The sequence below is a fragment of the Scyliorhinus torazame genome, chromosome 22, assembly GCF_047496885.1.
Source record: "Scyliorhinus torazame isolate Kashiwa2021f chromosome 22, sScyTor2.1, whole genome shotgun sequence".
Lineage (NCBI taxonomy): Eukaryota > Metazoa > Chordata > Chondrichthyes > Carcharhiniformes > Scyliorhinidae > Scyliorhinus > Scyliorhinus torazame.
In genome coordinates, this window is record NC_092728.1 from 49,857,552 (window position 1) to 49,874,047 (window position 16,496).

Below are 16,496 nucleotides of genomic sequence, written 5' to 3' on the forward strand. Positions count from 1 at the left end.
GTAGTTGGATCAGGGAGAATGGAAAGAAGGCTGATGAAATTAGATGGAAGTGGTTCGGGAATTCCTGCCACCCCACGTCAGCGGCGGTTGAAGGGACAATCACGTGCTGCGGTTCAAACGCAGCGCCGCGCGCCTTGGCCAGCTGTCGGCATCGAGGTGGAGGCGGGGGGCGGCAGCGCCGCGGCGATTGGTTAGGAGAGCTGTCAATGACCGAGAGGGCGGCGTGTAGGCGGGAGCTCATTGTATTTTTTTCAACACCGGAAGTAAGCGCGGCTGCCCCGCGCGACTCGCGTGAAGGAGATTCAGTCAGAGACGGTTAAGTCCTGTGAGGGGGTGAGTGGTGGGGCCGCCGCGCGCGGGAGGACACTGCTGCGCGCCGCTGGTGGGGCGCGCCCGGGAGGGGACTGCTGCGCGCCGCTGGTGGGGCGCGCCCGGGAGGGGACGGCTGCGCGCCGCGGGCGTTGGCGGCGCGCGGGGGAGTACATCCAGTGCCATTGCCTGGTGGGGGGTGTGGAGAGTTGCCACCCCTCCAGGACTGTCCTGGAGTCGCTCGGGATTAAAGCTTTACCGCCAAGTTATGCCTGTGAGTATCTCAGTAATCGGAGCAGTGAGATAGTTTTATTTCTAAAAATGATTTTACAACTCTTGTTAATTAGAAAAAATATTGAACTTGGACATTGAACTGTACAGCACAGTACAGGCCCTTCGGCCCACGATGTTGTGCCGAACTAGTCTGAAACTAAGATCAAATCAACCTACTCCCAATCATTCCAGTGCACTCCATATGCCTATCCAATAACCGCTTAAAAGTCCCTAAAGTGTCCGACTCCACTACTATAGATGGGAGTGCGTTCCCCGCCCCAACCACTCTCTGAGTAAAGAACCTACCTCTGACATCCCTCCTGTATCTTCCACCATGAACCTTATAGTTATGCCCCCTTGTAACGGCTACATCCACCCGAGGAAAAAGTCAAGGTGGGCTATTTCGAGTAACACACTGAAGGATGAAATCTCCAGGAATATGCCCCCTCCAGAATTGGCAGCCCTTGCTTTGAGGTTTTGTTTGGGGGTGGGGTTACAGAGGGTCTCGTCATTCCTGCCCTGGCCACCTCTTCCTTGGTGAACTTTTTCTGTGATGGGATTAATGCAGTTTGAAGCAACTGAGTGGGTTTGATTTGCTTTAGAGGAATAAAGCTCTTCAAGTGAGCAGTTTAACCTGTTTCTTTTTAAAGTTGTCAAATATTTCTCCAGCATTGTTAGGACTATCCCCCTTTCATCTAATGTCTTCAACGCAGTAAAATGTCCCCGGGCTCTTCACAGGAGGGTGGTAATCTAGACAAAATTAAGACTGAGCTAAATGAAGGAGGAGACTTTGGGACAGATGAAGCTTGGTCAAAGAGGATGCGTTTATGAATGAAGGAAGGAATTCCAAAGGTGAGAGCCTAAAAGGCTTGATATGGGGTTGCTGTTGGAAATTGGGTGTGCACCAATAGGGCCAGGGTGGAGAAGTGCAGAGTTGTGCAAGCATTGAAGGGCTGGGGAAAGGTTGCAAAGAGAAAACCCCCGGCATATTGAGGAGCACGGTAGTGTTAACACAAGTCAGTACAGCTGCTTCTGATCCAGGTTCGGTGGCTGGTTCCACTACACCCAGATGGCTCCTCCTCTTGCGTCCCTCTCAATGCTGTGGGCCTGGATTTCCACCTGTGTGTTATCAATGGGAATGAGTTACTGATGACACTGGCAGGCAGAATAAACACCAAAAGGGTATGGGTGGGGTAGTGGGTTCCAAGAGAAGGACAGTGGAAAATGGGGGGGGGGGGGGGGCGGGTGTGAAGAAATTGATGGTGGCGACGAAGAGGAGTTGGTGCAAGAGGAAAGGAGCAAATATATGGTAACGAAGAAAGAACAAAGAAAAGTACAGCACAGGAACAGGCCCTTTTGCCCTCCAAGCCTCACTGACCTTGCTGCCCGTCTAACATAAAACCTTCACTTCCAGGATCTGTATTCCTCTATTCCCATCCTGTTCATGTATTTGTCAAGACGCCCAAGTATATAGGAAAAATGCAGCAAGCTGGAAGCAGTGCTTTTGGATTGAGGTTCTTTGCCAGTAGGGGCAGGGTCCTTGTGTGTATTTAAGGCTGAGATGGATAGATGCTTGATCAGTAAGGCAGTCAAGGGTTCCAGGGAAAGGGCAGGAATGTGGATGTGAGGAATGTCAGATCAGCCATGACCATATCGAATGGCAGAGCAGGTTCAAAGGGCCGAACGGCCTATTCCTTTTCCTATTTCTTATGGTAGAATGGAAGGAGAGTACCAGCTTGATTTTGATGTGTTGGAGGGAAAGAGAAAGTGAGATGATATCCAATATAGACAAGGGAGAGTTGGAAAAGATGTTCTCTGTGAAAAGGCATGTTTTGCTGGCTGGATTGTCTTTGGTCTGATTTTTCTGGGGTAGTGTGCATTTGTTAGCTTTTTGAAGATGTTGGTGAGTGTGGTAAACCACTATTACATTGTTCTTACTGTTTGTTACATGTCTGGGTTTGTCCCTGCTGGCTCAGCCTCTGGCTCTGCCCCTCGGGCTCAAGTATAAAGGTAGCTAACTTCCAGGCCTGCCTTCATTCTGGACCGGCTGCCAGCAGGTATCTTTTAGCTGATTAAAGCCACAGGTTACTCTTCTGACTCTCGTCTGTCGTCATTGATGGTACATCAATTTAATCAGCTAAAATTTTAAGATGGATCCATCGCTCAAGCCTGATCGCCTGGAGCTGGACCCCCAAGCAGCCGACGCCACTGCTACATTTGAACGTTGGCTAAGCTGCTTCGAATCTTACATTGATTCCTCCGCCGTCGCTGAGACCCACAAGCTTCAAAGTCCTCAACTCCCGGGTGAGCCCGCACGTTTTCCTTCTTATCAGGGATGCTACCTCGTACGAGGATGCGATAACGCTGTTGAAGGGCAGTATGTTAAGGAAGTCATCGAGGTGTATGCTAGGCATATCCTTGCCACGAGGCAACAGCGCCCTGGAGAATCGCAAGCTGAATTTCTGCGCGCCTTGCGGGTACTCGGCCGGAACTGCAGCTGTAAGGCGGTATTGACTGTCAAGCACACCGAATTTCTGATCCAGGACGCTTATGTTGCAGGCATAAAATCTAATTACATCCGCCAGCGCCTACTAGAAGGGGGTACACTCGACTTCCAAGACACAGTACAGCTCTCGGACGCGTTGGAAGTGGCCTTCCATAACCTGGATGCCTACACCTCCGACCACGCGGCACCCTCGTGGACGTTGTGCGTGCCGCCATCACCCGACCGAGGGGCGCAGCAAGCCTGTGCCACGCAGCGACCCACCAACTCCGGAGGCACAAAATGTTACTTCTGTGGCCGGGGTAAGCACCCCAGACAACGCTGCCCAGCGAGGAGCACGATCTGCAACGGGTGCGGAAAGAAGGGCCTCTTCTCTAAAGTCTGCCAGGCCCGACCTGTTTCTAAACCCAGCAGTGCTGCGTGTAGCCCGTGGGGACCGCCCCCATCTTCCATGTGTGACCCGTGGGGGCCATCACCTTGGCCGCCATCTTTGACGCCACCCGCCACGTGCGACCCGTGGGGGCCGCCATCTTCGACGCCACCCACCACGTGGGGGTCGCCATCATGGAATCACCCCGTCGTCTCCCGGAACCCCTGCTCACCAGATCATACGCTGGCCTCCGCTACCCTCGATCAGCCCACCCACCTTCCGAAGCTCGCCTCAGTCACTCTCGACCTCATCACCTTACTAAATCCATGATGGCCGTCCGGATCAAAGGCCATGAGACGACCTGCCTCTTCGACTCCAGGAGCACGGAGAATTTAATTCACCCAGATACGGTACGGTGCTGCTCCCTCCCAATTTTACCCGCGACCCAGAAAATCTCCCTGGCTTCAGAATCACATTCCGTGGGCACTGTGTCGCAACCCTTACAGTACGTGGCGTCGAATACAAAACATTTCAAGATCTATGTCCTCCCCCAACTCTGCGCTGCCCTACTACTAGGTCTAGATTTCCAATGCCATCTCAAAAGTCTTACCTTGGAGTTCGATGGACCCTGCCCCCTCTCACCGTCTGTAGCCTCACGACCCTTAAGGTCGCCCCACCCCCGCTCTTTGCTAACCTCACCCCGGACTGTAAGCCCGTCGCCACTAGGAGCAGACGACACTGTGCTCGGGATGAGGCCTTTATCAGGCTGGAGGTCCAGCGACTCCTGCGGGAAGGGATCATAGAGGCCAGTACTAGCCCCTGGAGAGCCCAAGTGGTGGTCGTCAAAACTGGGGAGAAGCACCGGATGGTCACCGACTACAGTCAGACGAACTACCGGTACACGCAGCTCGATGCGTACCCTCTCCTCCGCATATCTACATGGTCAGTCAGATTGCGCAGTACCGACTCTTCTCCACTATTGACTCCCTATCCGCCCGGATGACCGCCAATACACTGCCTTCGAGGCAGATTGCCGCCTCCACCACTTCCTCAGGTCCCCTTCGGCGTCACCAACGTCTTCCAACGGGAGATGGACCGAATGGTTGACCAGTACGGGCTGCAGGCCACGTTCCCGTATCTGGATAATGTCACCATCTGCGGCCATGATCAGCAGGACCATGACGCTAACCTCCAACATTTCCTCCACACTGCCAAGCTCCTTAACCTCACATACAATAAGGAGAAATGCGTTTTCCGCACAACCCGCCTAGCCATCCTTGGCTACGTTGTGGAAAACGGAGTCCTAGGGCCCGATCCTGACCGCATGCGCCCCCTCCTGGAACTTCCATTCCCCCACTGCCCCAAGGCCCTGAAGAGATGCCTGGGGCTCTCTTCCTATTATGCCCAGTGGGTCCCCAATTATGCGGACAAGGCCCGCCCACTCATTAAATCCACCATTTTTCCCCTGACGGCTGAGGCCCGCCTGGCCTTCAACCGCATCAAAATAGATATTGCCAAAGCCACGATGCACGCAGTAGACGAGTCCATCCCATTCCACTGGAGAGTGATGCGTCTGACTTTGCTCTGGCCGCTACCCTCAACCAGGCAGGCAGGCCCGTGGCTTTCTTCTCCCGTGCCCTCCAGGGCTCCGAAATTCGACACTCCTCCGTTGAAAAGGAAGCCCAGGCCATTGTGGAAGCTGTGCGACATTGGAGGCATTACCTGGCCGACAGGCGATTCATTCTCCTCACTGACCAACGGTCGGTTGCCTTCATGTTCAATAATACACAGCGGGGCAAGATCAAGAATGACAAGATCCTAAGGTGGAGGATCGAACTCTCCACCTATAATTATGACATCTTGTATCGACCTGGGAAGCTCATTGAGCCCCCAGATGCCCTATTCCGCAGTACATGTGCCAGCGCACAAGTAGACCGACTTCGGGCCCTCCACAATGACCTCTGTCACCCGTTTTATTCATTTTATCAAGGCCCGCAACCTGCCTTACTCCATCGAGGAGGTCAGGACCATGACCAGGGATTGCCAGGTCTGCGCGGAGTGCAAACAGCACTTCTATCGGCCGGACAGAGCACACCTGGTAAAGGCCTCCCGCCCCTTTGAGCGCCTCAGCATCGATTTCCAAGGGCCCTTCCCCTCCACTGACTGTAATGTGTACTTTCTCAACATCGTTGATGAGTACTCGCGTTTCCCTTTCGCCATCCCGTGCCTTGATATGACCTCATCAAGGCCCTGCACGGCCTCTTCACCTTGTTCGGCTTCCCCACTTACATCCATAACCATCGGGGTTCCTCCTCCATGAGTGATGAGCTGCATCAGTTCCTGCTCAGCAAGGGCATCGCCTCAAGCAGGATACCAGCTACAACCCCCGGAGAAACGGACAGGTGGAGAGGGAGAACGCGACGGTCTGGAAGGCCGTCCTTCTTGCCCTACGGTCTAGAAGTCTCCCTGCCTCCCGCTGGCAAGAGGTCCTTCCCGATGCACTCCACTCCATCCGGTCGCTCCTGTGTACCGCCACCAAGCGACACCTCATCAGAGAATGTTTGTCTTCACCAGGAAGTCCACCTCAGCCATCTCGCTCCCGTCTTGGCTGACTGTTCCAGGGCCCGTTCATGCGAGGAGTCACAAGTCGGATCCCCTGATCGAACGGGTCCTTCTCCTCCATGCTAACCCCCAATATGCCTACGTGGCACACCATGATGGGCGGGAGGACACAGTCTCCCTTTAGGACTTGGCACCCGCAGGTTCCCCAGTGACCATCACCACTACCCCTGACTCTACACTGTCTCCCTCTGTTGCTACTCATGACTACACCGTCTCCCTCCATTGCTATTTATCCGGAAGATGACACGCTCCTGGACACGCAGGTCTCAACACTTCATCCGACACCAGTGTCCTCATCACAGCCAGGACTGAGGTGATCACAGCGGAAGGTCAAAGCCCCCGACAGACTCGATCTCTAATTCAACCCATCCACTTCACCCCCGCTGGACTCTTTTATTTTTTTAAACAGGGGTGAATGTAGTAAATCACTGTATTATATTGTACTTACTGATCTTACTTATTGTTCTTACTGTTTGTTACATGTCTGGGTTTGTCCCTGCTGGGTCCGCCTGTGGCTCCGCCCCTCGGGCTCAAGTATAAAGGTGGTTAACCTCCAGCCCTTCCCTCATTCTGGGACCAGTTGCCAGCAGGTATCTTTTAGCTGATAAAAGCCACAGTTTACTCTTCCGACTCTCGTCTGTCGTCATTGATGGTACATCAGTTAGCATTTGTGTTGGACATTGGCATGTATGTATGATGTTGCGTTCATGTTGTCATGTCAGTCCCACACACACCCCTTAACCTCGAGGGTTTGAGACATTCTCAACTGTTTCTCTGGCTGAGGTGCACTAACTAAGACTAGGGATGAAACCTGGGACTCTTACCTGCAATAAACTCGCTGAACCATTGAGAGAAATTTTCTCTTTTAAACAATCAGGTTTGTTAACATGAATTTGGATTACATAAGGGATCTAGGAATTACTTTGTTAGGAAGGTGAGATCAGTGGTAAAACATTTTTCTGGGGGAGTTAAGCATACATATGAGGCTCTTTTAAAAAAAAAAAAGGATTATTTCATTCTTGAGTGTGTCGTCCTTTCAGGGTTTGGTCATAGATCATAGAATTTACAGTGCAGAAGGGGGCCATTTGGCCCCTCGAGCCAGCACAGGCCCATGGAAAGATCACCTTACCTCCACTCTATCTCCGTAATCCAGTAACCTCACCTCACATTTTTGGACACTAAGGGCAATTTAGCATGGTCAATCCACCTATCCTGCACATATTTGGACTGTGGGAGAAAACCGGAGCACCCGGAGGAAACCCATGCAGACACAGGGAGAACATGCAGACTCCGCACAGACAGTGACCTACCTGTCTTGGTTATGTAATCTCTTTGCTCACAAAACATTTATCTATCTCGGTTTTGAAATTTTCAATTGACCTTGCCTCAGCAACTTTACGAGGTGTGCGAATTCTAGATTTTCACTGCCTTTGACTGCAGAAGCACTTCCTGACATCCGCTTGGTGGCCTAGCTCTAATTTATACTGTTATACCACCCCCCCCCCCCCCCCCCCACACACACACACACACCGTTTTGTACTTTTTTAAATAAAACATTTTATTGAGGTATTTGTGATTTTGTAACAATAACAGATTAAACATATTCATATAAATCGTAGATTATAGAATTTTTAGTGCAGAAGGAGGCCATTTGACCCATCGAGACTGCACCGACCCTTACAAAGAGCACCCTACTCAAGCCCACGTATTTACCCTATCCCTGTAACCCCCACTTAACCTTTTTTTGGATACTAGGGGCAATTTAGATGGATTAGGTGGTCAATCCACCTAACCTGCACATCGTTGGACTGGGAGGAAACCGGAGCACCCGGAGGAAACCCATGTAGACACTGGGGGAATGTGCAGACTCCGCACAGACAGTGACCCAGCCGGGAATCAAACCTGAGATCCTGGAACTGTGAAACAACTGTGCTAACCACTATGCTACCTTGCTGCCCACAATATAAACATAGTGCAAAGGCCGTCTTCCTCCCTCACCGGTCCCACCTTTCTTACACACTAACCTAAGCTAACCCACCCCTGCTGACAGTTAATTTTCTCTAAAGAAGTCGACAAACGGCTGCCACCTCCGAATGAAACCTGACACTGACCCTCTCAGGGCGAACTTGATTTTCCACAGACCGAGAAAGCTAGCCATGTCAGTAAGCCAGGTCTCTGACTTTGGAGGCTTTGAGTCCCTCCAAGCCAATAGTATCCGTCTCCGGGCTACCAGGGAGGCAAAGGCCAGAACGTCTGCCTCTTCCTCCTCCTGGATTCTTGGATCTTCCGATCACCACCTCTGGACTCGGTGCCACCCTTGTTTTTAACATCTTGGACATGACATCCGCAAACCCCTGCCAGAATCCCCTAAGCATTGGGTATGCCCAAAACATATGAACATGGTTTGCTGGTCCCCCCGCATACCTTGCTCACCTGTCTTCTATCCCAAAGAATCTGCTCATATGTGTGCCCGGTGAATGACCTTAAATTGTATCAGGCTGAGCCTGGCACATGCTGTGGACGCATTGACTCTACTCAACGCATCTGCCCAGTGACCATCCTCTATCTCTCCTCCTAACTCCTCTTTCCATTTGTGTTTCAGCTCCTCTGTCTGCATTTCCTCTGACCCCATGAGTTCTTTATAGATGTCCGAAACCTTCCCCTCTCCCACCCATACTGTGGAAACTACCCTGTCCTGTATCCCCCTTGGTGGTGGGAGCGGGAAGGTTGAGACCTGCCTGCGTAGGAAGTCCCGTGCCTGCAGGTACCTAAACTCATTTCCTTCTGTCAATTCAAATTTCTCCTCCAACTCCCTCAGGCTGGGAAAGCTCCCCTCTATGAACAGATCTCCCATTCTCTCGATCCCTGCTCTTTGCCATCTCCAGAACCCTCCATCCAGCCTCCCTGGGGCAAACCAATGATTATTGCCCCCCCCTCCCCCCACAAACCACTCACTTCCTAATCATGGCTATATTTGCCGCCCAATAGTAATTGCTAAAGTTCGGCAGCGCCAGCCCGTCCTCCCCCCGGCTTCGCTCTAGCATCCCCTTTTTTACTCACGGCGCCTATGCCCGCCCATACAAAGCCAGAGATCACCTTGTTTACCCGTTTAAAAAAGGCCGTGGAATAAAGATGGAGAGACACTGAAAAACAAACAGGAATCTCGGGAGAACCGTCATTTTTACTGTCTGTATCCTCCCAGCCAGTGATAGCGGGAGCATGTCCCACCTTCGGAATTCTTCCTTCAATTGGTCCACCAGACGAGTCAACTTTAACATATGTAGCCGTTCTCATTCCCGTGCCACCTCGATGCCTAGATACCGAAAGCTTCCCTTTACCACTCTAAACGGCAACAAACCCTAGTCGCCTCTCCTGCCCCCTTGCCTGGATCGCGAAAATCTCACTTTTCCCCATGTTCAATTTATAACCCGATAACCGGCCAAATTCCCCCAGAATCCTCAATTTTTCCCATCTCCTTCAGTGGGTCAGAAACATATAGGAGCAGGTCATCTGCGTATAGCAAGACTCTGTGTTCCATCCCTCCCCGAACCAGCCCCTTGAGGCAGGCTCTCAGCGCAATTGCCAGCTGCTCTATGGGCAGCGCAAACAGCAGTAGGGAGAGGGGCCTGATGTCACCCTGTTCGTCCGTACACTCGCCACAGGCGCCTGATACAGCAGCCTAACCCAGTCAATGAAGCCCCGTCCAAACCCAAACCGCCCCAGCACCTCCCACAGATAGGTCCATTCCACTCGATCAAATGCCTTCTCTGCGTCTATTGCGACCACTACCTCTACGTCACTACCCTCTGGGGGCATCATGATCACATTCAACAGTCTTCTAACGTTGGCTGCCGGCTGTCTGCCCTTACCAAAACTGGGCTGGTCCTCCCCTATCACATCCGGAACACAGCCTTCGATCCTAGAGGACAAGATTTTGGCCACAGTTTGGCGTCAAAATTTAATAAGGAGATCAGTCTGTAGGACCCGCATAGCTCCGGGTCCTTATACCGCTTCAAGATCAGTGAGATCGTAGCCTGTGACATCGTCGGGGGAAGCAGCCCTCTCTCCCTTGCCTATTTAAATGTCCTCATCAGCAGCATCCCAGAGAACGTTTTAGAAAACTCCACTGGGTACCCGACAGGTCCCGGGGCTTTACCCGACTGCTTAGCCTTCAGCCCTTCTGCTATTTCTTCCATCCCGATTGGGGCCCCCAGCCCTTCTACCAGCCCATCCTCCACCTTCGGGAGCCTCAGCTCCCCTAAGAATTGCCTCATCCCTTTCGGCCCAGCTGGGGATTCCGACTCATATAGCCTGCTACAAAACCCTTGAACGCCCTGTTAACCCCTGCTGAATCTTCGACCAAGTTCCCGTCACTATCCTTCACTTTCCCAATCTCCCTCTTTCTGAGCTGCTGCGCAAGCATTCTGCTGGCCTTCTCTCCATATTCATATATCACCCCCTTGCCTTCCTCAGCGGCTCCACCGCCTTCCCTGTAGTTAACAAGCCAAACTCTGTAACCTCCGTCGTTACCTTAAAAGCCCTGCCTCTGGGGTCTCCGCATATCTCCTGTCGACCTGAAGTATTTCCCCTATCAGTCGATCTGTCTCTGCTCTATCTACCTTCTCCCTGTGGGCCCGTATCAAAATCTGCTCCCCTCTGACCACCGCCTTCAGCGCCTCCCAGACCATTGCAGCCAAGACTTCCCCCGTGTCATTAACTTCCAGATAGTTCTGGATACATTTCATCACCCTCCCGCACACCTCCTCATCCGCCAACAGTCCGACATCCAATCTCCAATGCAGGCTTTGGCCACCCTCCTTGCTCACCTGTAAGTCCACCCAGTGCGGGGCTTGATCCAAGACCATGATCGCTGAATACTCAGTGTCCACTACCCCCGTCAGTAAAGCTCTTTCAAACTGAAAAAGTCGATCCGGAAGTAGACCTTATGTCCATGTGAGTAGAAAGAGAACTCCTTCACTCTCGGCTGTCCAAACCTCCATGGGTCCACTCCCCCCATCTGCTCCATAAACCCCTTTAGCTCCTTTGCCATTGCTGGCACCCTGCCTGTCCTTGAGCTCGACCGGTCTAGCCTTGGGCCAATAACTGTGTTGAAGTTTCCCCCCCCCCCCCCCAAATGACCAACCTATGCGAGTCCAGATCTGGGATCTTCCCCAACATCCTCCTTATGAACTCCACATCATCCCAGTTTGGCTCGTACACATTCACGGGTACCACTGGCAGCCCTTCCAGCTTCCCACTAACCATGATGTAACGGCCACCCACATCCGCAACTATTCTTCCCGCCTCGAATGACACTCGCTTATTAATCAGGATCGCGACCCCTCTAGTCTTAGAAACCAGTCCTGAGTGAAATAACTGCCCGACCCATCCCTTCCTTAATCTAGTCTGATCGGTTACCCTAAGATGCGTCTCCTGTAACATTGCCACGTCCGCCTTCAATCCCCTCAAATGTGCGAACACACGTGCCCTCTTGACCAGCCCATTTAGCCCTCTAACGTTCCATGTGATCAGCCTGGTCAGGGGGCTTCTTGCCCCCACCTGGCCGATCAGCCATCACCTTTTTAGGCCAGTCTCCAGCTCACGCACCCGCAGGCCCGCCCCCTGGCAGCCTCCGCCCCCGACCTCCCTTTTGTCCCCCAGCAACAGTCCCTTCCCCCGTCAGTAGAGCAATTACCCCCCCCCCCCCCCCCCCCCCCCCCCAATAACAGCACAGTAAAAACAGCCTCCTTCAATGTTGGGTCCACTCCCCACATCTGCTCACCCCCCACTGCGCTCCCGTGAACCAGCCCGCCCATGGTGCCAAACATTTTCCCACCAATTGTTTCCCCCCCTCCCCCACTCAAACATACATTTGCAAGCGAAAACATTATCAGCCCAGTTGACCGAAAGAAACATAAAGAAAATAAAACCCACATCGAAAATTCAGATCTCCGTTCCCCCACCAGTACAAATGCAAACTTTAACTTCCACAAATACGGCAGCTCCAGGGTCGATACTGAAGACATTACAAATATAGTCCAAAAACAAAAACATTTTTTACATGAAGACTGCAGCAAAGTTCAAACACCTCAGTCCCCTGCCAGCCCTTTCCTTCTGGCAAAGTCCAGCACTTCCTCAGGCGACTCAAAATAGAAGTGTTGCTCCTCATAGGTGACCCAAAGACGGGCCGGATACAGCAGTCCAAACTTCACCTTCTTCTTGAAAAGGTCGACTTTACTTGGTTGAACCCCGCTCTTCCCCTGGCTAAGTCCGGACTCAGGTCTTGATAATTGCACAGGATGCTGTTCTCCCACTTACAGCTCCGTGTCTGCCTGGCCCACTGTAAAATACGCTCCTTGTCCAGGTACCTGTGCAATCTCACCACCATCACCCTTTGTGGGGGGGGGGGGGGGGGGGGTCACCTATACGCGGCTTCGCTCGTGCTCTGTGCGCTCTGTCCACCTCCAAGGGTTGGGTGAACAACCCACCCTCCATTAGCTTCTCGAGCATACTCGCTTTATATCCCCCTGCATCCGCTCCTTCAGACCCCTCCGGGAGACTAACGATCCTCAAGTTCTGCCGGCGGGACCTATTCCCTAGATCCTCCATCTTCTCCTGGAGCCTTTTCTGCTGGTCTCTCAGAATCTCCACCTCCATTGCTGTTTGGTGTTCCTCATGCTCGGTCAGTGCCTTCTCCACTTTCTGGATCGCCCGATCTTGAGCATCCAATCTCTGTTCCAGCCGAGCAATCGATTCCCTAATCGGGTCCAAGCATTCCTGTTTGTGCTTGGCGAAGCCCTCTTGAATAAACTTCATCAACTGCTCCGTCGACTGTTGAGCCAGGACTCCGGTCGTCCGCCATGCTTTTTCCTGCTGCAGCTTCAACCCAGGCCTTCTCTGTTCGTCTATTTCTTCTTTTGCCAGCACTCCTGGTGCGCCTCTCCATGCACTGGTGTGGGACTCCTCCTCACAGTCGCGTCCACTATCAATTTTCCAAGTAAAATCCGAGAAAAGATCGGGGAAAAGGTCCGACCCGAGCGGGAGCCACCAAATGTGCGACCTACTCCTTCGTGGCCGCCACCGGAAGTTCCCGTTTTGTACTTCTTCAACAGAGCGAATAGTTTCTCTCTAAGTTTTTATCTTTATTTATTCATGGACATCTCTGACAGGGCCTTGATTTCCTGCTAATCCTGAATTGCCCTTGAGAAGGTGGTGGTGATCTGTCGCTTTGAATCACTCCAGCAGTGAGGGTACACCCCAGAGCATTATGTGGTGAATTTCTGCAATGTTGAAGGAAGGGTGATATCTTTCGAAGTCCCTAGAGACTTTGAGGCGAACTTGCAAGTTTCTCATCTGTCTGTTAAAATTGCTCCTCTCGGTGGTAGAGATCAATGGTTTGAAGGTTCTTGTCAAAGTTGATGAGTTACTGTAGTATTGTGTAGCTGGTTCATTACAGCTATGGTGCACTGTTTGTGGAAGGAATAAATATTTGAAATGGTGGATGGGGTGCTGATCAAGCAAGTTGCTTTGTCTTGAATGATGTCAGTCTTCTTGACAGATGGTGGGGGAGGGGGGTAGTTTACCTGAGGGAAGTGGGTGGTAATTTAGGAAGGACAGATTTTTCTTTGGGATCTTTGCCAGAGTAGGACCCGAATAGGGATAGACCCCATAAGCGACAAAGATGTGGCACAGCCTCCCAATCCTTGAACTTGTCTTCAATTAGGCCGGAGTTAGTAGCCCCTCGCTTCCATGCGTATCCTCAATTGCATACAGCAATGCAATGCAACGGCTGCAGAGCCTCCCTCACCATCCCGCTGTTCATCCTTGAATTAGAGCTGAAGCTGCACCTCCCTCCAATCCTCAGCTGTGCAGCCATCACGGTCATATTCTTAACCAGTGAAGTATCTGTACCACAGTCCTAACCACCCCCAGCTCGGGTGTCTTGATTAGGATCAAGTTCCATCGACACCACCCCCAAGAACTAATATAGCAGAGGAAGAGTATAAAGTGGCTTTGACAATTGGGATGACCTGAAACAATTGGTCAAGTTAAAAACTGAATATTCAGCAGAGTGTTTATTGTTATTAGATTTAAAGTTCGATTCCAGCCTTGGGTGACTGTCTGTGTGGAGTTTGCACTTTCTCCCAATGTCTGTATGGGTTTTCTCTGCGTGCTCCCATTTCCTCCCTTGGTCCAAAGATATGCAGATTAGGTTGGTTAGCCATGATCAATTGCCCCTTAGTGTGCAAAGATGTGCAGGTTAGGTGGGGTTACGGGGATAGGGCGGGGGAGTGGATCTAGGGAGGGTGTTCTTTCGGAGGGCCAGTGCAGACTTGATAGGCCAAATGGTCTCCTCCTGCACTGTAAGCATTCTATGGAGTGTTATCGAACTGCATTCATCCAGATAAGTGGGGACTATTTCATCACACTCATGATTTGTCTTGTAGATGGTGGAATAGGGAACTTGGGAGAAGATGGAAAGGATGATCTATTTTGCATTTCTGGCTTCATCAAATGCCTTTTTAAAGTCCAGATACACAATATCAACTGCACTAGCCTCATCAACCCCCTCTGAAAATTATATTAGTCAACATAGTTGTGCTTTCGTTTATGAGCTTATACTTTTCCAAGCGCCAATTCATTTTATCCTCGATTATTGACTCAGTTTCCCCACCACCGATGTTAGATTGACTGGCCTGTAGTTGCTGGGCTGTCCCTCTCTTTCTTTGAATAGAAGTGTAATATTTGGGACAGCACAATGGTTAGCTCTGCTGCCACACAGCGCCAGTGCGTCAGGTTCAATTCCAACCTTGGCTGACTGTAGAGTTTGCACTTTCTCCCCTTGTCTGTATGGGTTTCCTCCGGGTGCTCCAGTTTCCTACCACAGTCCAAAGATGTGCAGGTTACGTGTATTGGCTATGCTAAATGGCCCCATGGTGCCCACCGTTGAATAGGATTACAGGATTATGGCACAGTAAAGGAGGAGCCTAGGCAGGGTGGTCTTTCGGAGGTTCGAAGCAGACACGATGGGCTGAATGGCCTACTTCTGCATTGCAGGGATTCTATGATTTGCAATCCTCCAGTCGCTTGACACTGCTCTCATATCCAAGAAGGCTGGAAAATTGAGTCCAGAGCTTTCACAAATTCCGCATTCCCAGTCTAGGATGCATCCTATCTGGATTGAGTAACATTTCTACTTTGGCCGTGATCAATCTTCTGAGTACTACTTTCTCTTTTTTAAATCTTGCTCCTCCTTTACTGTGCCATTTGCAGCATTCCTTTTGTGGAGGCAGGTGCAAAGTACTAATTTAGTACCTCATCATGCCCTCTGTTTCCACAAGAAGGGCTTCATTTTGGTTTATAATTGACCCATCCTTCCTCTGAGTACCCAGTGTAGATGCAAACTCTACAGCATTCCTATGTACATTGGGTATCTCCTTGTGCTTACCTTGTTAATTTTGCAAGAGAAATTGGTGTTCGCCTTAGAAGGTAATTATTTGTTTGATAAGTCTCAGCTCCACCTGACTTATTACCACACCCCATATCTCTTCAGAACTTATCTAATTACCTGTTGAGCATAATGATTCTGTTCACTTCAAATCCTTCTTGGTAAATGGCCATTGTCCTTATTGTGAAAAATTCCGTGACTTACTGCTGCACAAATATTCATTGCCTATTTAAGAGTTATTTATGTCTTTAGGATTTTTTGAGTGCTTGATTTTATGTAGAACCTCTACTTCATTAATGTCAGTAACCCAGAGGACAAATTACATGTAATATTGGTTGATATGTGAGGGGGGCCAGAGGAGTGATTGGCCTCAATAGTTTATGTCCCTGGAGCAAGTTTCTTTATAAATTATCTTTCACACTTTCATTACATCATGGAGTGCTCAGATTGTATTTTTGTAACTGCATAAAAAATTAAGCAATTTAAATATTGAGCTGGTCAAATGGAGAGAAGTATGACAGTTTAATGTAATGGACAGTGATCAAGCAATTAAGAAATATTCCTCCAGTTTATAATGTTTTAGCATGTAATTTCCTATTTTCAGTGCTCGGTATGTCTGAGATTCAAAATTGTGGAAAATTAATATGGGATTTGACTTAAATCATTTCCCATGTACCATGAAAGCTTAATACTGTCACTCACATTAACTCGTTAGTCCATGATGCTTTTATTCTCCACACATATCATCTGGAGTACTTAGACTGTGTCCAGTTTTTGGTGTTTTACTTAAGGAAGGATGGGAAGGCATTGGGGAGAATACAGAGGAGATTTGCAAGAATGATTCCGGGGATATGAGGATAGATTGGAGAGGGTGAGTGTGTTTTCCTTGGAGAAGGGAAAGCTGAGAGGACACTTGATGGAGATAAATTTGAAGGACTCTCCTAGCCATATATCCAAATCATGGCTAAAAA

General features: G+C 50.5%; 1 protein-coding gene across 7 annotated transcripts in view; it reads left to right on the forward strand.

Moving 5' to 3' along the window:
• The first annotated feature begins 212 nt into the window (after positions 1–212).
• dph7 (diphthamide biosynthesis 7) overlaps positions 213–16,496 on the forward strand; it is a 68,707-nt gene continuing 52,423 nt past the window's right edge. The window contains exon 1 of one of the 7 annotated variants that reach the window (XM_072488200.1): positions 213–333. The gene's annotated coding sequence lies outside the window, so the exon portion shown is untranslated. Of the gene's footprint in view, positions 334–438; positions 584–16,496 lie in introns of those variants that run through there. The other 6 variants (XM_072488193.1, XM_072488196.1, XM_072488194.1 and 3 more) reach the window with 6 other exon arrangements.